This window comes from Aethalodelphis obliquidens, unplaced genomic scaffold, assembly GCF_003676395.1.
Source record: "Aethalodelphis obliquidens isolate GAN/ISIS:26980383/991018 unplaced genomic scaffold, ASM367639v1 scaffold45, whole genome shotgun sequence".
Taxonomy (NCBI): domain Eukaryota; kingdom Metazoa; phylum Chordata; class Mammalia; order Artiodactyla; family Delphinidae; genus Aethalodelphis; species Aethalodelphis obliquidens.
Window position 1 is genome coordinate 15,361,688 of NW_020837989.1, and position 20,429 is coordinate 15,382,116.

A 20,429-nucleotide genomic window follows, 5' to 3' on the forward strand; every position below is an offset into this window, starting at 1 on the left:
CTGGCACGGGCCCTCCCTCCCTTCTGCTCACCCGAAGCCCCTGCCAAAGCTAAGCTCGGGTCCAGCCACACCCCGCCCCAAGCTTCTCCCATACTCTGCATCCTGGAGTCCTCTCCCTCCCCCAGGCTTGCACAGCGCTTGGGGCAAGAGCAACCACGATCCCAGTGCAGTCAGGGGCTCTCGGGATTTACCCCACATGGAAATCTGCCCTTGTCCACTCAGTTCATTCCTTTCCCCCTGCCCCTTGGGGTCCCCGTCCCTGATGGACCTATTCCCGGACTTTTGTGATTTAAAACAAAACCAGAATGGAGTGGGAGAAATAGGACAAGAGATGTGTGAGGTTGGGGGAAAAGGAAGAGAAAAACAGGGCAACCCTAGGGCAGGCGGTTGAGCAGGAAGGAGAGAAGGACAGGCTGCGGCAGCAGCGGGAGAGAATGGAAGGCCAAGGACAGAGAAGGGGACTTGTGTGCTTCCACGCTGCCTCCCCCTGTAGCCAGAAATACAGCCTCTGGGCCCCTCTCCGTCTTTGGTTCCCAGTGGCAATCCCATCTCCTACAGGAGAGTGGAAGCTCCGTGAGGGTGGAAACCCTACTTAACGCTCTTTTATATCCCTCAGAGCCCAGGGATTCCACAGGTTCATGCAGAGTGACTGACCTCAGTATCCTCAGGTGTTCTCAGGTAAGTGACCTGAAGAAGACGTCGGGCATCAAGAAGGTGGGCTCCTAGATTTCACCTCCTGGCAGAAGTGATGAGATCAGATAGCAACGTGGTTTTGTGTCCCAGCCAGTAACTAGGGAGATGACTAGACAGCAGTGGTGCTCAAGCTAGAGCCTGCAGCGCTATCACCTGGAGGGAGGGGGCGGAGCCACTTATTAGAAGAGATCACTGCCCCGCCTCCAGAGCGTCTGATGCAGCTGGTCTGGGCTGGGGCCAAGAATTTGCTTTTCTAACTACTTCCCAGGTGATGCTGATGCTGCTGGACCGGGGATCACCCTCTGAGAAACCCAGCTCTAGAGTGCAGGGCTGCGGTCTGAGTGAAGCCACATCACTCAGCTACTTTATAGAAGAAAAGTAACTGTTTCCTCACCGCCTCCCCCGCTTTCACTGCCTAGCAGGTCACTCAACCTTCTGCTTGAATGCCTTCACCCGGACCATGGATGCCCATGGCAATGTGGAGGGCGCCCCCATGTGGCACAAATGGAAAATTACCTGAATTGTAACCTACTCGCTCTTACCCTTAATAAAGATTACTGAACAAATTTAGTTTTACCTGCTGGACAAAAGATCCTGGGAAACGTGAGCTGTTCATCATTCACTAGATCTGGTCCACGTGTAGAGGAGGGGCCATGGGTCCATTAAGGCGGGTGATGGGTCGAATACTTGGCCCAAAGTTGCCTGGGGACAGCAGAAATGATTTATTCTCATGGCTTTGGGATTTTATAGGGTGAGAAGTATTTTAGGAGAATAGTCCAAACCGGATTACTCACTACATTCTCTGTTGGAGAAGACGCCTTTGTAACAGACGTTAGAACTGAATAATTTCAAAGCCCTGGAAACACTATATGACTAAGAAAGAACCTTAGGATGATTATGAACAATTTCCCCTCTGACTTTCCTGAAATTAGAAAGCTGGCATTATTAACTGTGATCTAGTGTACAAACACTCCGGCACCCAGCTCGGTTACCCACTGATTCATCGCAAGCACGCAGCTTCTCACAGGCGTTACAACATCCTTATAGGCTTTGCTGCCACCTGCTGCTCGGGCCTGGGATGTGCAGGAGATGGTAACCAGGAAACTGTCAGCTCAGCAGGCTTCTCAGACTTCACAGTACATTAGAATCAACTGGAGGGCTTGTTACACCATAGATTTGGGGGCTCCACCTCCAGAGATTCTGATTCAGCGGGACTGGGATGGAGCCTGAGAACTTGCACTTCTGATAACTCCCTGGGCGATACTGATGCTGCTGGTTGGGGGGCATGCACCTGGGTGGCATTTGTAGTTTCTCTTTATGCCACACATTTTCCAGACCTTGACCATTAATCAGTGTAAGTTGCAAATAACCAAGAGCCTCTAATTCAGGGTTTCTCACCTTGGGCACTATCGATATTTTGACGTGATAATTTGGTGCGTGTGTTTTTTGGGGGTGGGGGTTATTCTGTATGTTGTAGAATGTTTAGCAGCATCCCTGGCCTCTACCCACTAGACGGCCAGTAGCAGCCCTCTCAGGCTTCACCAGACGTGACGTCCCCAGTTGAGAACCGCTGCTCTAAAAGGTAGGCAGATTTTCCTCTCTCATTTGGTAGACTGTGATGGCACCCTCTAGTACTGCCTTAAATACATAATGCTACTGACCTATAGGAAACTTCCAGCTCTGTGAGTTTAACTAACAGAAAAGAATAGCTTACATTTGTTGACTACCTACTCTGGGGCAAGGCACACTGTTAATGCTTTTTAATTACCCCCTTTAATTCCTACGACCACTCTTTTACTGAGGAGGAAACTGAAGCTTCCGTGGGTTTTAAATAACTTGTCCAAGGTCATGGTTAATACCAGCTGGATCTGGGTGGTGCAAGGGGAGTGTGGAGCTGAACCAACCAGCAGAGTCCAGTAAAAATACAAAGCAACTCACAAATTCAAGCCACGTGTGTAATTTTACATTTTCTAGAAGCCACATTAAAATAGTATAAACGGTCAAATTGATTTTCGTATCTTTCATTTCACCCAACATTTACATCTAAACTGTTATTTTAACATGCAACTAATATTTTTTACATTGTTGATATATTTCACGTTGTTTTTTCTACTCAGCCTTTGAAAGCTGTGCATCTTTTACACTCGCGGCACCTCTCAGTGTCCACCAGCCACAGGTCAGGTACTGGAGAGCCACACATGCTCCCAGCTGCCACACAGCATCACACAGGACTAGACTCTCCACCTCAGTCCAGCCACCCTCCAGCCTCCATGTGTGGAGCAGCATGTGTCAATGTCACCTCAATGTCCTTCAGTTTCTGCCTACAATTCAGCTATTTTATCAGATCCCTATACCTATTCGTGGACCCTGCAATCTGTTCTTGGAATATCTCTACGTATTTTAAAATGAGGGCTACAGTTTTGTGAAATTTATCAAACAGTAGATTCCTCATCTGGTGGCCAGACTGCTGACTATCATCTAATTTTAGTTCCAATAGCTTTTCCAGTGGCTGTTTTCCCACAGTCTGTGTTTGTACTTGCATGATAGAGATCATTCATCTCATCTGACGCTAATCACCGAGGCATACGTTTAATTACACTCTCGAGTCTTTTGGTTTATCTCCCAACATCTAGGAATGTTCACCCTCATTCAGGGACTCTGCCTTTCAGCAGCCTCTAGATGATGTTTCTCCCTGCAGTTCTCATGCAGTCTTTAGTAAACGTTTCTGATCTCTTAGGAAACCATTTATTCTCTAGAGAATTTTGCAATAAACCCCTTAGTCTTAGCACATTTGTTCGTTCAAATTTTACAGGTATGAAAAGCAAAACAGACTTAAGTACTAAGGTCAACTTACACCAATTAAAAAGGAGTAATAAGAACTCATCCTTATGAAATGCTTTCTATAAGCCATGCGCTGTGCTCAGCACTCGACACACATTTTTTTCTTTTTTTAAAATTAATTAATTTTTGGCTGCGTTGGGTCTTCGTTGTTGCACGCCGGCTTCCTCTAGTTGTGGTGAGCGGGGGGCTACTCTTCGTTGCGGTGCGCGGGCTTCTCATTGCAGTGGCTTCACTTGTTGCGGAGCACGGGGTCTAGGCATGCAGGCTTCAGTAGTTGTGGCACGTGGGCTCAATAGTTGTGGCTCACAGGCTTAGTTGCTCCGTCGACACACATTTTCTTATTTATTTTTCCTAATAGTCCTACCAGGTAGGTGCAACTAAAATTGCATCTCGAGGTGAGGAGAGGAGGCACAGCATTTAAGAAACTTGCCCAAGGTCTCCCAGCTAGCAACTAGCAGAACTGGGAGTTGTATCAAAATCTGTTTAATGATAGAGGTGATTGCCTCATCTCTACACTCCACTGTCTGAAAAGTGATTTGCAAATATTGTTTTTATTCCTGAGTTTGTAAGGGTGTGGTTCTGGATTACATCTCATTCTCTTGATGGGGAAGATAGATAGATAGATAGATAGACAGACAGATAGATAGATAAATGCAGCATTATTGACAATGGCCAAGATATGGAAGCAACCTAAGTGTCCATCAACAGATGAACGGATAAAGCAGATGTGGCTAATATATACAAGTTAATATTACTAAGCTACAAAAAATTGGAGGGCATTATGCTAAGTGAAATAAGTCAGACAGAGAAAGACAAATACTGTATGATACCATTTATATGTGGAATCTAAAAAATACAACAAACTAGTGAGTATGACAAGAAAGAAGCAGACTCACAGATACAGAGAACAAATTACTGGCTACCAGTGGAAAGGGTGGGGAGGGGAAGTGTAGGGGTGGGGAAGTAAGACAGGCTCAAGGATGTATTGTACAATACGGGGAATACAGCCAATATTTTGTAATAACTGTAAATGGAGTGTAACCTTTAAAAACTGTGTAAAAATAAAAATTAATACATCAATAAAATATAAAATTCTTGGTGTTCTAGGGACTGCCTCTGAAGCAAGATGCCAGGACCACTCAGGATGCAGGGCTCTTGCCTTGAAGAGGGGGCTGAGACTCGGGTCCGTCAGGAGGTCACATCAGGAGGCTCAACAAGGTCATGTCAGAACCCAGAGCCAGGAGAGCATGGGCGCCAGAGTGTGATGAGTTTAGGAGTGAGTGGGGGTGGGGATGTGGAAGTGAGGAGGGAAGACAGGTCTCCAGGAGGAAGAGAGGGAGAGAGGGTGGGAGAAGAAGTGTGATAGGGCTCGGGGGGGGTGGGGGGTGGGGAGGGAGGTTATGATTTGCTTTGCAGTTTTGTTTCATTACACTTGAGCATGTTGCAATGCTGATGGGGGGAAAAGTAAGAGTTAAAGATACAGGAGATCTTGGGGAGGGGGTGGATGTGAATCAGCAAGGACCTTCAAGAATCAGGACAAGGCAGGTGTTTGAAGCCCATGTGGGGGACACATGTTTGCTGGTTTGATATCAAAGCTTTCTTGCACCTGCATCACCCCATCACTTCCCACCGCCACTGTCTGCCAATCAACCACTGTCAAGATTCCCATGGCCGAGTAGCTTAAGAAGTGTTTATAGTCAGAAACATTTTCCTTCCACTGGACATAAGTTCCTATCCCTGTCAGTGAGGAAAGCACACATCACACGATACCAGAACACATATCCCCAGGCAGCCCCATATGCACGAGACATAGTTTGATACAAGAGCACCACATCTGTCTCCACCTAAAACAGCTCGCAAGGGGTCAGCCTCAGATCCCTGAAATATTGCACCATTTGGATTACCTTCCTTAAAAATCCCGTTAAAATACAAACGGGTCAAAACAAGCAGGAAGAGAGCACCCACATTCACTGCAGCATAATTCACAACGGCCGAAAGGTAGAAGCAACCCAAGTGTCCATCAGTGGATGAATGGATAAACAAAAGGTGGTATGTATGTTCATACAATGGAATAGTATTCAGACCTTTTTAAACAGGAAGGACATTCTGATACATGCTACAACATGGATGAACCTTGAGGACATTATACTCCGTGAAATAAGCCAGTCGCAAAACAATAAATACAGTATGATTCCATCCACACGCGCTATCTAGAGTAGTAAAATCCATAGAGACAGAAAGTAGAATGGTGGCTGCCAGGGGCTGGGGGGAGGGGGGAATGTGGACTTGCTGCCTGCTGGGTAAGGAGTTTATTTGGGGACGATGAAAAGAGTTCTGGAGATGGATGGCAGTGACGGCTGCACAACAATGTGAATGTACTTAAAGCCACTGAACTGTATACTTAAAAATGGTTAAGATGGTAGCTTTATGTCATGTGTATCTTACCACAATTAAAAGAACTAATTTAAAAACCTAGCTCATTTAAAAGGGGCCACTTGATCCCTTGTTCTCATTTATTATTAGACTGCCTCAGCTTTGCTTCTCAGTAAAGGAAACTCAGCAGAGAGCAGGACATCTGGGGAGCTGGGATCTGGGAGAGCTGATGAGAGGCGACAGTCCCTGTGGCTAGTAATTCCCTGGGCTATGGGATGTGATTTGAGAAAGGGCAGGTCTTGAATCCCATCCTGACCTGAGAGGGACAACCCTGTGGGATCCTCAGTAGCAGGAAGAGAATGTGAGCCCCAGACACCTTGGGGAGCTGCTTGGGGGGCGGGGAAGGGAGACAGCAGCCTCTGTGGACTTGCCAAAATGGCAAGTAGCCTCCCTCTGGGGGAGTAATACTACTACACAGTTATTATTACTATTCAGGCTTCTGTGAGTCAGCAACACTGGCTTATTTAGAAAACTCACAAGCTGGCGTAAGTGAGCCCTGACACTGTGAGTCAAAGTGAAGGGTGGGTGTGAGAGTGGTGGACCCACACCCATGACCCATGACCCTCCCAGTCTAGTGCTTTCTTTAATTCGGCCAGCACCTCCTCCACCATCAGACCCTGGGAAAGGAAGCCACTTGGCCACAGAGAGCAGCATCTGAACCCTCATCAATGAGAGAGAGACAGAATTGTTACACTAATATGGAAACACTAAAGGAAGGAATAAATTTCATCTCCATGCATCTCTAGCTTGAGTTCCAAGCTCAACAGATGCTATTTTTATCAAATACTTTGTATTCTGTGACAGGCTTTGCCAACGTTCTATTTTTAGACACATCAGAAAAAGTCCACTTTGATTTCTCTTCCTTCTGGCTTCTCCCTCCCCGTTTGTGGGAGGGGTGGTGGGTTGGGTGGGACCCTGTCCTTTCAGTAGAAAGTAAGTGACAAGGAGATGGCAGCCATCCGAAAACTCACCCTGGTGCCAAGACATCCTGATATGGGCTCTGCCTCCTTTGCAAAATGACGTCTTGTCCTGGCTTCACCCCATCCCAGATGGCAGAGCTGACGGGACAGGAAAACACACATATTTTAGAGTATTGACAGCACCGTTTCTCCCTGCCCCCACTTCCTGTGAAGGAGGATTTAGCTTTGGCCCACGAAGTTTTGGAGCCTATCTCGCGCAGAAGGTAGGAAACCATGGGAAGGGGTTCTGCACTGTGTGGTGCTGTGACTCAGATGCCTTGATGGGGTCACTGAAGCAAAGGCGGAGAATCACCTAATGGAAGAAGCAGAACAGATCAGAAGGTGAGAAGGGGGACAAGGGAGATAAGAGCCAGGGATGGGCTGAACTGGGAGGAATTAAAGAGATGAATTCTGGGGGACTGGAGTAGCTGCTGAGCTGCCATGAGGAGGATTTGGGAGAGAGATGGGAGATGGCTTTTCAGAAATGTTCTTGGTGTTATGATTGGAATCCATCCTCCCCCTTGGCATTTTTAAGAGATTTCCGTAGAGACATAAAGTGGTTTGAAAGTTATTTTTTTGTATGAGGGCCTGGTGTTTATTCAAGGCAGCCTGGACCGCTGGAGGCTAGCGTTTACTGGTAGAGGAGAACCACCCTTCACCCCACTTCTCCCATCAACGCAGACTGCAGTCCAGCTATTTCAAACTGGTATCCAGTGGGCTCGGTTTGGACCCCAGATGGACCTTGTGTGGCTCATTGAGAGTTAATTTTTTTTAACCACCATTGAAAATTGGGATTTCACATTTAAAAAGCCCACATTTCCTACTTCTCTTGAAAAAAAACCGGAAAATCTGGCAACATGAGACTTTCATCCCCATAAGGCAAAAATAAGCACATGCTCTCTGGTTGACCCCAGTGCCCACCACTCACAGAAGGTGTGCACGTGCCCAAACACCTGGACAACTTCCTACATTTATACTTCTTACCATCTGGTAACGGCAGACTAGATCATCGGGGTCTGCTTTCCTGCTGGGGACAATTAGAAAGGCTGGACAAAATAAGAAAAAAATCAGCCTGAAGGCACCCAAAACTTAAGAAGATCGTGAAGAATTGCCAAACCAAGTTCCGGGAAAAGATGGCCATTCAGGGAGACAAGCCCAACAACTGGGGGCCCTTTCCCCCTTGGGATATTGGCTGCCTCAGGAAGAGACAACTAAGAAGCTGAGAGGTTAAGCAGCACCTAGGCAGCTCTGCATGTCTAAGGGGACACACGGTGGGATCCAGTGCCCACCAAAGGAGCCGGGGTACTGTAACTCCCCGTTTTAGACAAAGACCCTGAAATTGCACCTTAAGACTAGGTGAACTGAAAATAACCAGATTTTGCAGAGTCCCAACCCAGCTTCCAATGAGCTTAATGCTTCAAACTGGATTAAGGCCAGATTGGCCAGACCAGGTTGCTAGTATCCCCAGGTGCCTAGCAGAAGCAAACATAAGTACAGTAAGTCCTCTACATACAAACCTTCAAGTTGCAAAGTTTCAAAGATGCGAACGTGCGTTCATGTGTCCAATCACCTAAGTTAGTTCTGTTTGAGGAGGCACACCTGAATATAGAACGGTACACAAGGGTTGCAGCAGTCGTTCAGAATGCAATCCAGTGCTACTGTGTCATCTACAATGACAAAAAAGAGCTACTACCCAGACATCACTGGATCGATTTTTTGAAGAGGGTAGATAGAATTGAATCCAGCAAGGAACCAGATCCTGTGCCATCAGCGTCAGGCGTGAGTGAAACTGCAGCTCGCCCTCCGTCTCCTATCGCTGACGATCCTTCAGCTCTGCCATCTCCCACCTCCTCCCTCTCCTCCAGTCAGTAACTCTTCTTGCCTGTTCACTCGATGCCAGCCCCTGTACGCCAGCTGTTGTACTGTACAACTGTACTTTTCAAGGTACTGTACTGTAAGACTAAAAATGTTTATTTTTTGTTTGTTTGTTATGTATTATTTGTGTGAAAAGTATTATAAACCTATTATAATACAGTACTATATAGCCGATTGTGTTGGTTGGGGACCTAGGCTAACTTTGTTGCACTTACAAACAAATTGGACTTATGAACACACTCTCAGAACGGAACTTGTTCATATGTAGGGGACTTACCGTACCTCTGGAGGAAGATAACACCATAACGTCTCACTTTACTTCTACTAACAATTTTTCACATACAATTCGGTCTGAAGGTACCGAGACGCATGAGGAAACAAGACAACGTGAATGAGATCCAACAGAAACAACTACAATAGAAACAATCCCAGAGAATTCCACTTTTGGAGTTACTGGACACAGACTTTGTGCAAAGGAGATAAAAGATGAGATTTAAAAATATGGCAGAGAACTGGAAATTTTTTTAAAAAGGGACAATAATGATTTGAAAGATAACCAAATAGTAATTTAGAGTTGAAAATATAATAACAAAAGTAAAGAGCTGACTGGATGGGTTTAAAGCAGATTAGACACAGTCAAAGGGAGAAGTGATGAACTGGGAAGTCGGTTAGAAGAAAACATCAGGATGAAACATGGAGAGACACAAGGATGGAACATACAGTGGAGGGAATAAGAGATGTGGAAGATAAAGTGAGGATTGAAGTTCTAGAAGGAGACGAGAGAGAGAATAGGGCAGGAGCAATAATTTGAAGAGAAAATATTTGAGAAATTGCCAAAATTGACGAAAAACAAGCCACAGATCCCAGAATCCCTGGGAACCCCAAGCAGGATAAATAAAAACTACACCTAGGTACACGTCATAGTAAAGTATATGAAAACCAAAGACAAAGAGAAGAAAAAAACGTTAAAAGCAGCTATCATTACTTGAAAAAAGGAATAGACTGTTAGCTTGCTTCTTGACAGAAACAATGGAAGCTAGAAATTAGTAGAATTTAAATATCTTTCAAGGGCTGAAAGAAAAGAAGTACCAACCTAGAATTCCAGGCCCAGTGAAAAGAGCCTCTAATAACAAAGGTTAACTTAAGACATTTTCAGGATTCTTTACCAGCAGCAGACACTAAAGCATGTTCTTTAAGGGAAAGGAAAATGATTTAATATGACAGATTACAGGTGCAGGAAAAAACGAAGAACAATGCAGAGATTAATTTGAGGAAATCCAAATGAAGTAGACTGTACAAAACAACAGGGCAATGTCCACTGGGGATTTAAAAAGTTAAAATGTATAACAAGTACACATAAGTAAGGAGGGAGGGGTAAATGGAACTAAGATGTTCTAAGGTCCTTGTATTACTATGGAAGAAGATAAAAATGTTAATTAACATTAGACTTTGATAAATCAAAGATACATATTGTGATCTCTAGGATAACTTCTAAATGAACAGTAAAAAAAAGTATATAACTTGCAACGTAAGAGAGGGTAAAACAGAATATTTAGCCACTCCAAAAGCAAACAAAGAAAGGAGGATAAAAAGAACGTAGAGCATGTGACAAGTGGAAACATTTAATAAGATGGTAGATTTGAATCCAAATATATCAGTAATTTCATTAAATGTAAATGAACAAAATACGTCAATTAGAAGTCAAAGAGTATTGAGCTGGATTTTAAAAATCTATATACTGTTTATAAGAAACACATCTAAAATATTAGTTTTAAAAGGTTGAAAGTAAAGGGTAGACAAAACATAAATATTAAGCAAAATCATATTAATATTTATAGTATATATTAATATCAGACAAAACATATTTTCAGGCCAAAAGCATTACTACAGCTAAAGAAGGATACATCATAATTTTTAAAATTTCAATTCACAAGGAAAATAGAGTGATTATAAAATTTGTATACATTTTATGATGTGGCTTCAAAACCTATGACACTAAGATGGACAAAAATCACAAGAAATGACCGGATAAATAAGTAAGGATATAGATTGTTTGAACATGATCAGTAAACCTGACTTCGTGGAGATATATACATATATATATTTTATATATGTATATATTTTGCACCCAGCAATTATATATTTTTATTTTTATTTTTTTTTGCAGTACGCGGGCCTCTCACTGTTGTGGCCTCTCCCATTGCGGAGCACAGGCTCCGGACGCGCAGGCTCAGCGGCCATGGCTCACGGGCCCAGCCGCTCCGCGGCATGTGGGATCTTCCCGGACCGGGACACGAACCCGTGTCCCCTGCACCTGCAGGCGGACTCTCAACCACTGCGCCACCAGGGAAGCCCCCCCAGCAATTAATAGAATTCAGGTTCCCCAAATATTTATGACTCTCACTTCCTCACCTTCCAAGCAAATAATAGGACTAAAATTCTCCACCTCATTTTATGTTAGGTGTGTCCATAAGACTCATTTTGACCAATGAAATGTGAGTAGGAGTAACTGCCAGGTGCTAGTGTAACAGTAACCATCTCTCCCCTTTCCTTCCTGTAAGCTGAGGGCTGGACCTCCCTCAGTCTGGGCCCTCAACTGAGAATGACATGGAGCAGAACTGCCCAGCCAACCTACACATGGACATGTCAACGTTGATGTATGAGGAACAGACCTTTGTTACTTTAAGTCACTAAAATTTGGAGATTATTTATAAACGTAGTATAACATGGTCTATCCTGACTAATACAAGCAGAAAAAGAAAAGGATTACTTTTCAGGCACAGAGGTGAGTCTGTCTTGAAAGAGTATGGTGTGACAAGTCCTGGTGAGTTCACTATGACTTAAGCTCTGGGGAGGTGGGGTGGGAACAGGGCTGTCGCAGGAAGAGCGGCTCCCAAGAAGAGCCCATAAAGACTGCCTGGAGGCAAGTTTTGAAGGACCCTGGGTTAATAATAAGGAATGGATACTATCCTGGAAGTTTTTTGAATGTTCTCCAGAAGTTGGTGAGCGGCTGAATATTGGTAGTAACTGAGAAGATGAACTGGGGAGAATCTAACTGGTGGGAAAGGAGGGAATTAGGTGGGGAACTTTTCCCAATGAACGTGTTACACATTTTTCCCCACTTTCTGGAGGTAGCCATTTTTAAGAACTTGGTGAGACTTTTCCCAACAACTGCATGCACAAGCAAACACACACAAAAAACCAATTTTAAAAACACAACTCAGATCAATCTCATTTAACCCGCTGTTCTGAAAATGTTTTTCCAGTTAATATCTTCATGGTTATTTTCTGTGTCATCTCAAAGAAATTTGCCTCTTTCTTTTTTTTATTGGCTGCTCAGTATACTATTGTACGGATGGATGTACCAGATGATGTAGCTGTTCCCCTCTTGACAGACATTTAGGCTGTTTTCACTCTTGCCATGTTGCAGCAACCATATCGTGAATCATACCCATAGATCTTTGTCTCTTTCTCTACAGACAGCAAGACCAGTTTTGCCACCATTTTAATGGTGAAAAGTTTAGGCTGGGTAACAGGAACACACCCAGGTAGGTCATTTGAGATGACAGTTTTGGTTAGGGGGTGCCTGGTATGCCTCGATTATGCCCAGAATGGTGTCTTGAACATAGTGGGTACTCAATAAGCACCTGTGGAATGAATGAATGGATGAATAGGTCCACATCCACTGCAGACACGTGGACGAGGCCTGCCCTGCCCCCATCCATAACAGGCTTTCTCAACTCCAATACTACTGACTTTAGGGCTAGCCTGGATACTCTGTTGTGGAGGGCACTATCCTGAACACTGCAGCAGGCTTAGAGCATCCCTTGCCTCTACCCGCTAGGTGCCGTGAGCACAGCCCCAGCTGCAGCAACCAAAAATGCCAAATGTTCCCTGGGGAAAATTTGGTCCCAGTGATTTTTAAATATGGACTGTATTTGTGTAAGGGCAAAGGCCCTTTCTAAAAACAACTGACTCTGCAAAGGTTGATCCTATTCACCAATCCTCCCACATTAAAATGGCCTTTCTTCCTGGGTTCTCACAGTCCTTTCATAGAGATTGCTGAATACCTTTTTCTGGCTTCAGACTTTATTCCTAACATCTCCACCATGAGTTAGGTCAATCTTCGTAACATACAATCCTCATTCTACGTTCTCTCATCACTGAATACCCCTCCTTGGAAGTACTTATCAAATGTGAATTCTTACATTTATTTGAGAAAGTACTACATTAATCTGTTTCCCCTCACTCAATTCCCTAGAGGGACTCATAAGTAAGAATTTGGCATGTCACATGTCAGTTTTTGCTCACCATTTTTATGTCTGGTGCCCAAAACAATGCCTGACAGACAGTAGATGCTCAATGGGTGTTGGGTGGAAAGATGGATGGATGGATGGATGGACGGACAAAAGCCAAGGGCTGACTGATTCACCCATTTTTGCCCTTGTGCCTTCTAAAACAATTTTGAAAAATAATGTTACTTATACTCACATTTAAAAATTGACGTTAAACGTTCACCACTAAGTTGGTGGATGGATTCAAGATAATAGCTTCCAGCATATTGTAAATATTGGAATTAAAAATTTAAACTGTGACAACATTCTTTAAATGTTTAAATGTTAATCTGTTATTTTTATTTCTAATATTCTCTACAACTTTCACGGTACTCTCCCTCAAATTCAAGGGATGGAAGAGACAAAGTTGTTCAATTAAAGACTGCCTTAATTAGTTATGAAGGGAAGTTGAATTAAATTTTTAAAGGAAGCTTCCAGTTTGAGAACCTGGACCTGGAAATTTTTACATTCAGGGTTATGGTTCCTTAGTAAGATTTTTGAAGAGTGAGGGGTACGCTTTCCAGTAAAGGTAGGACTATTATGAACACAGACATGTTCTCAGGCAAATCAGTTTTAGGAAAAGGTACCTAAAGAAACTGGGAACCTGGAAATTGGTTCTCTAAAAATAATCCCTGGTGTGCCCATTGGAAAGTCTTGAAGACCACCATCCTAGGGGTAATGCATGCTAGTGGCCAGCAGAGAGAAGTGTTGGACAAGCTATTGGGCTCCATCTCCCTGGCTCTCCCTCAAGGCAGTAGACAGAAAGGGCAATTCACCTTGCATGCAGTGGGGACCACAGCCTGGGAGGCCCCACCCAGTCCTCTCTGGTGTGTGTGTGTTTGCACAGTGAATTATTCATAGGAAACTGGCTCCACGGAGAATGGAGGCCAGAGACTCTCCATCCTGTACCTAGAATCAGGGCCTGGGACTGTAAACAGATGAAAACCTTCTTCTTCTTTCCCTTCAAGAACTGAGGTTGGGAAAAGAAACTGAGGATTGAAGTCATGGGTCTGAATCAAATGTGAGGTTTTTGTTATTCTTCTTATAAAATGAAAACAACAGTGAAATCTCAATAATTTATGGAGACAGGGAGCAAAGTGACGGAAAGTTCCTGCTATTCAGTCAGATGATGGGGGCTGGGATCTCTCTCCTTGGCAAGCTCACCTTCCCCAGCCTCTGCCTCTCTGGCTGTCAGATCGGAACAGGATTACCTTCCCCACAGAGCTGTTGCGAGGATAAATGAGACAAACGCGAGAAGAGAGCTCAGCATGAAAATGGCATTTAGCAAGGGCTCAAGAAATGACAGTGGTGATGGCGAAGATGATATGGAATTGGCATTTTGTCAGGCATGAGCGTTTTCAAAGCTTCCCATTCAGGTCTGAAGAGGAAGAATCAGAGGCAAAAACCCAAGCTTTTTAAATATTTTCAGTTTTACAAGCCTAGGAATTAGAAGCGGAAACAGCCAGAATCAGTGTGATTCAGTGTAAGAGCCTCACTCCTCCACATTGCTCACAAGTGCCTTCCAGGGGTGGGGTCCCACCCAGTGCTGGTAAGAGGGTCTCTGTGTCTACAGCAGTGTGCCGATGACAGCCAGATGCGTGTTGACTATAGGACATGCCCACCAGCCTCAGATATAAAAGCAGTGACTTTGTTCATTAGATTGATATTCTGTGAAACCTCAAAGGGTGGGGATGAACTGGTTAAAATAAAGTTAGTAATTTGGACTAATAGCTCAGATATATTAAAAGTAAGGTTCAGAGCAAGCCCCCCTCCCCGCCTTCTGCCTTATACGTGGAAAGGTAACAGGGACATAGTTGAGAGAGAGGCATGGAGACAAGTTGGATGAGATAACTGCCCTTTCACCTGGCAGCTGTCCAGCCCCCAAATAGCTTTTGTGTTTGGTCCAAAAATAAGATCACATGAGAGGGGGAGAAATAAATACACAAGTGCTTGTCCTTGGGCTTTCTGCGGTTACACCAGCCGCACTGGTAGGGACCCCATGAGGGTGGCCTGACGACGCACTCCCCAGGCTCCCCAAGGCTGCGGAGCCCACCTGCATCAGGGCGGGTGTGGTGTGTGGTGTGCACACGGCCCTTCTCTGGGGGCTCCCTGAGCTCCATACACATCAGAGAGGGAGCAGGAGAGAGAGAACACGCAGCTCCAACAGCCTGGACTCCAGGGGAATAAGGGCATTGCCTCCTTTGGTGAAGGCCACGCCCTTCCTCCCGCGGTGGCCTGCCTGCAGCGGTCCTGGTAGGACAGTGTGGATGCTGTAGGCGACGCAGCTGCCGTCACCCAGAAAGAAAGTGCCCCAGAACCAAAGTACAGAGGTGAGTGCATCCGTTCCTCCAAGGGGCTCCGATTGCTGTGGACTTTCCGCTTGGCTTCAGGCTTGTGCTCTGCTCTCCCCCCACCCGCCCCCTGCTTCTCCCTGATCTGAGTCGGTGGCAGGCTTGAGGCTGTGTGATGGATGCTAGACTAAAGCATTCCTGTACTCCCTTCTCTCATTCGGAGGCCAGCTTGCTTCCAGAAAGAACTGGGTGAGTCGAATGCTTAGCAGGGAAGCAGGAAAGGGTTTCTACAAAGTGAATTATCTTTGCTGAGATCCAAGAAGACATTTCCCAGAAAATCATTAGACAAATCCCATTGCAGTAATGCTAATGCTTAGTTTTTTAAAAGCTCTGCATCGAATAGGAGATAAATAAAAGGATGCCAGCTGATTCCCTGTAACTGGGCAAAAGGGAGAAAACACAAATGGCATCTGTAGAGATTCCTTTCCCCCCTTCCCCATCTCTCCCTGATGACTTTAGAACCCTGCATAACATACTTAACAGATCCAAGAACTCTCTTCTTTGGTTGAGAACAAGAGGAATAAAATCAAGGGTTTGGGGAGAATTGCTCTGTAAGCAGAGTCAAGGGGCAAAGCAGAACGACATTTTGCAGAGTTTTGGGTTCTCCTTCTAACATCTCCGCCACCCGAGCACCTGACATGTACCTGTGCCTATTGAGGGTATGGACAGGTGTCTCCATCGCTTGCACACGCATACCGTTATCCCTCGGCTCAGGACCACAAATATCTATGCTCAGAGTAAAGCCAACAACATTGCTGGGAACAAGATAACTCCTTGAATGAGTCAAGATTCTTCTAGTGACAATGGACTGAAATCCAGTTTGAAGAGACTTAGACCAAAAAAGGGAAAAATGTTTTCCTCATGTAACTGAAAGAGCCAGCGTTTTGATATGGTGGGATCCAGGTGCCCAGATGATGTTATCCTGAATCTGTCTCTCTACATTTCTTGCTTTGCATCCCTGTGTCATTCTACTCCCAGGAAGACTCACTCATCCTGGTGGTAAGGTGGCTGCCAGCAGCTGGGGGCTGACATCCTACTGGCCCAGCCAACCTACAAGAATAGGTGTTTCCCTTTCCCAACAGTTCTAGCTAGAGTCTCAGGGTCACAGTTCACTGAACCAATGTGGGTACTGTGCCATCCCTGCCATGGGGGTGTAGTCATCCCCACCCAAAACCACACGGCCTGAAAGCAATGAAAGGCTGGGTCCCCGAAGACAATCAAGGGGGCTGCATGCAGGATGGCCAAGGTCATTGGTTGGCACTTCGTACGGCTTTTTTTGTGATCGTCTAGATTAAGAGCCAGAGCTCCTCCAACATAACCCCGCCTCTTTCCTCCCTCTTATAGTCCACAAAAATGTATGCGTGACAAAAAGTCTCATAGAAAGGATAATTATTAGTAGAACAGGTGACTAAAAGACCCCATGGTACGTCATCCCTAGAGACCTGAGAGTGGGAAAGACACCAGAAGGCTTGTCTCTGGCTCAGACTACCCACCATGCCCAGACCCACTGGGCCCCCAACCTGCCTGTGCTCCCACGGGTCTCCCCTTCCCTTCACCCACCCTTGCCCACTTCTTCCTCCCTCTTCTCTGCTAATGTGAACCCATCTTGCCTTTCAAGGGCCAGACTCCGTGCTGCCTCCCCTCCGAGGCCGCATCTGGCCCACCCAGCCTTTTCTGTTCTCTCCCTCTCCACACTGGGACAGCGCTGCCCCTCGGCATTGCAGTCCACTGTTTACCTGTTCTTTAAGAACTGCATGTACCTTAGTTTCTCTCCCAGCTTGGATTTTACATTCCTGGGGAAAATTAAGTTTCATCCCCAGCCCTCCCTGTGGTGTCTAACACACATTAGGTGCTTCCAACCAATAAAAATAGATAAAAACAGCCTCCCTAAATAGCTCAGAGAGGATGGCTAGATTACTTGAGATCCTTAATTCTGATTGTATAAGTAATATAATAACTATGACAAACACCGATGGAGCTCTGAATGTATACTGGAGCCCCTGACAGGCATCATCTCAGGTAATCCTCACAGGGACCCCACGAGGTAAATACCACTATTATCCCCATTTAACAGATGGGGAAACGGAGTCTCAGAGAACTCAGTCACTTGTCCTAGATCAGAGAGCTAGTAAGTGGCAGCGTGGGAGTTAGAACCCAGGCAAGCCTACCATCTCCTTTCCTATTAGATTCCTCAGTTACATGTTTATCAGTGGTACTTCCTGCTCCCTGATTTGAAAGAGCGAGGGGCACAGGTGATTGGTCAGAGAGCAGGAGAAAGTTCAGATATTTTAGGCCCCTCTTCTGCCTCCGGGGCTCCCAGTGCCTCTACAGGGGGTTCGCCCAGCGATGAGGGGTCACACCCCTACCCCAGAGCCAACAAGAAGGTCAGGGGCAGAGGAATTTCACAAAAGGAGGTACCTCTGGGGCTCTGCAGAGAGCGAGGTGCTTTTTGATGAGATGAGCTCTTCGATTAGAATGGTCTTTGGGGAAACGTTAGCTGGAGGGTGGGCTTTAGAATCTGTTTGCCCGTCCGGCTGCCCATCACCAGGCATGGCCTTGTCCTTTCTCCTGCCCCCTGAACAGGGTGACCAGGCCAGAGGCCTCACTCAGAGGGCAGCTTGCAGGATTTGGAAAGCAACCAAATTCAGCAAATGCAGATCTCCAAGGAAACCCAAATCCTAAGTAAACTGTATTTTTTGTTTTATAACGTCTGTGCCTCTGCATCCAGCCACTGGCCTCTCAGTTGATGCCATCACCTGTGGTGCTGGGAGCCCTTGGTCTGAGGGTATCTTGTTTCTCTGATGCACGTGAACCTGCTCTTGTGAGTTAGCACCTTCTCGAGAGCAGATCCTGTTGGGTGTATGCCATGAATCCTCACAGTCTCCCTGAGAGGCTCAGAGAGCTGGCATCCCCACGAGGGAGGCACAGTGAGATGAAAGCACATTCCCAAATACACAGAAGCAGGGAGGGGGCCGGGACTCCGGGAAGCGGGCCTCTGAGGTCCAAGCCTGCTTGCTTCCCCAGGCGGTCATGATAGAACAAAGCTAAAACCCAAAGAATTAAATAGGCTAAGTAATAGGCTTTGGGTAAATATTTAAGAGAAAAACCGCCACTAGATCCAAGAGAAATAAAAACAAATATTCACACAAAAACTTGTATACAACACGAATGTTCCAGCACCGTTACTCATGATATCTAAACAGAGGAAATGAGCCAAATGTCCATTAACTGATGAACAAAAAAAGATGGCGTACCCATACAGTGAAATATTATTCAGCAATAAAGAGGGATGACGTGCTGATAAATACGGATCCAACTACCATGTGGATGAACCTTAAAGACACTATGCGTTACAAGGAAAAGAAACCCACGCTGTATGATCCCATGTATATGAAATGGCCAGAACAGGCGAATCTACAGAGACAGAAAGTAGACCGGTGGTTGTGTAGGCCTGGCGGGAGGGCAGGGATGAGGAATGATTACTAACGGGTATGGGGTTTCTTCCGGGGATGACAAAAAAAAGTTCTAAATTAGACAGTGGTGATGGTTGCACAACTTTGTGAACATACTAAAACCACTTAATTGTATACTGGAAACGGGCAAACTCCATGGTATGTGAATTACATCTCAATAAAATTGCTCAGAAAACCCCCAAACCATGGCTAATGAACCCAGTGACAGGGCTTTGCTGAAGGATGTGGTCTTACCCCGTCTGCTCTGATAAGCTTATGTCTCATCCCACCACGCTTGGCCACAGGCCACCCAGACAATTCAAGTGGAAAGAATACAGACGGAAAAGATGGGCTCCATAGATTTCCCCCCAGAGTCTAAACTGGAGGATCTTTTTCTTCTTTCTTGTCCAGATCATTTTAAATTTTATGGAATCCATCTCACTATTCTGTTTTTGTTTCTGGGTTTCAAATCATGCTTCAAAAAGCATTCCCCATCCTAAGATGGTAAATCTCATTACCTAATGCTTTCCTCTAATGCTCTTCTCTAATGTTGTCCTCTAAGGTTTGTCTTATTACATTTAAACCTCTTATTTAATTGGGAATTTAACAACAAACTGGGGATCCAGGTTGTTTTTGTTTGTTTTGCCAAATAGATAGCCAATGATTAGATCAGGAGTTTTAAAATTTGAGATTAAAATGGACTTGGGGCATCTTGTAACTTCCTGAAACTCAGTATGAAAAAGTATGTATGTGTGTGTGTGTGTGTGTGTGTGTGTGTGTGTGTGTTTGCTGTATACATTCCAACGCACCAAGGCAAGTCAACAGGACAGTTGTTAAACAATTACAGGGGAGGCCTGAGTGATTCCCCATAGGGAAAGTTCTCTGTCACATATGAAGGGAGAATCCCACCCCCTTTGGCTTTGACGTGTTACTGAGGCAGAGAACGAGGGGTGCCTCTCACTGGCTCCCCTGGGCCTGTAACACTTTAGGTTTCTGATCATTGGCTGACAAACCAATGGAGCTGATACATCATTTTAGGTGACAGAACTTGGGGTCCTCCTGTCACAAGAAATTGGAGGAGGTTTCCTGTCCAATAAATATAAATAAATGATATAGTGAAAATAAAACTGCCATTCCAAAGAAAATAGCAGATCCTTCCGTGCAGACTCATGTGTTCACATAATAAACGTATAAGCAACTCACTGTGTGCCAGGCACTGTCTAGACTGGTGGTTCTCAAAGTCTGGTCCGTGGACCAGCAGCATCCATATCTCCTGGGAACTTGTTAGACATGCAAATTCCCAGGCCCGCTCCAGACCTACTGAATGAGAAACTCTGGAGCTGGGGTACAGTCATCTGCGATTCTGATGCACATTCAAGTTTGAGAACCATTGGTCCAAGTACTGGGAATATAAGGGTGAAAAGACAGATAAAATCCCTGCTCTCCTCACGGACTTTACATTCCAGTGTGTGTGCTAGGAGAAGACAGACA

General features: G+C 45.2%; 1 protein-coding gene across 1 annotated transcript in view; it reads left to right on the plus strand.

The window, feature by feature from the left end:
- The first annotated feature begins 15,110 nt into the window (after positions 1-15,110).
- Positions 15,111-20,429, plus strand: part of FGF1 (fibroblast growth factor 1) — a 102,823-nt gene continuing 97,504 nt past the window's right edge. Inside the window, exon 1 of the mRNA XM_027081745.1 lies at positions 15,111-15,465. The gene's annotated coding sequence lies outside the window, so the exon portion shown is untranslated. The remainder of the gene's footprint in view (positions 15,466-20,429) is intronic.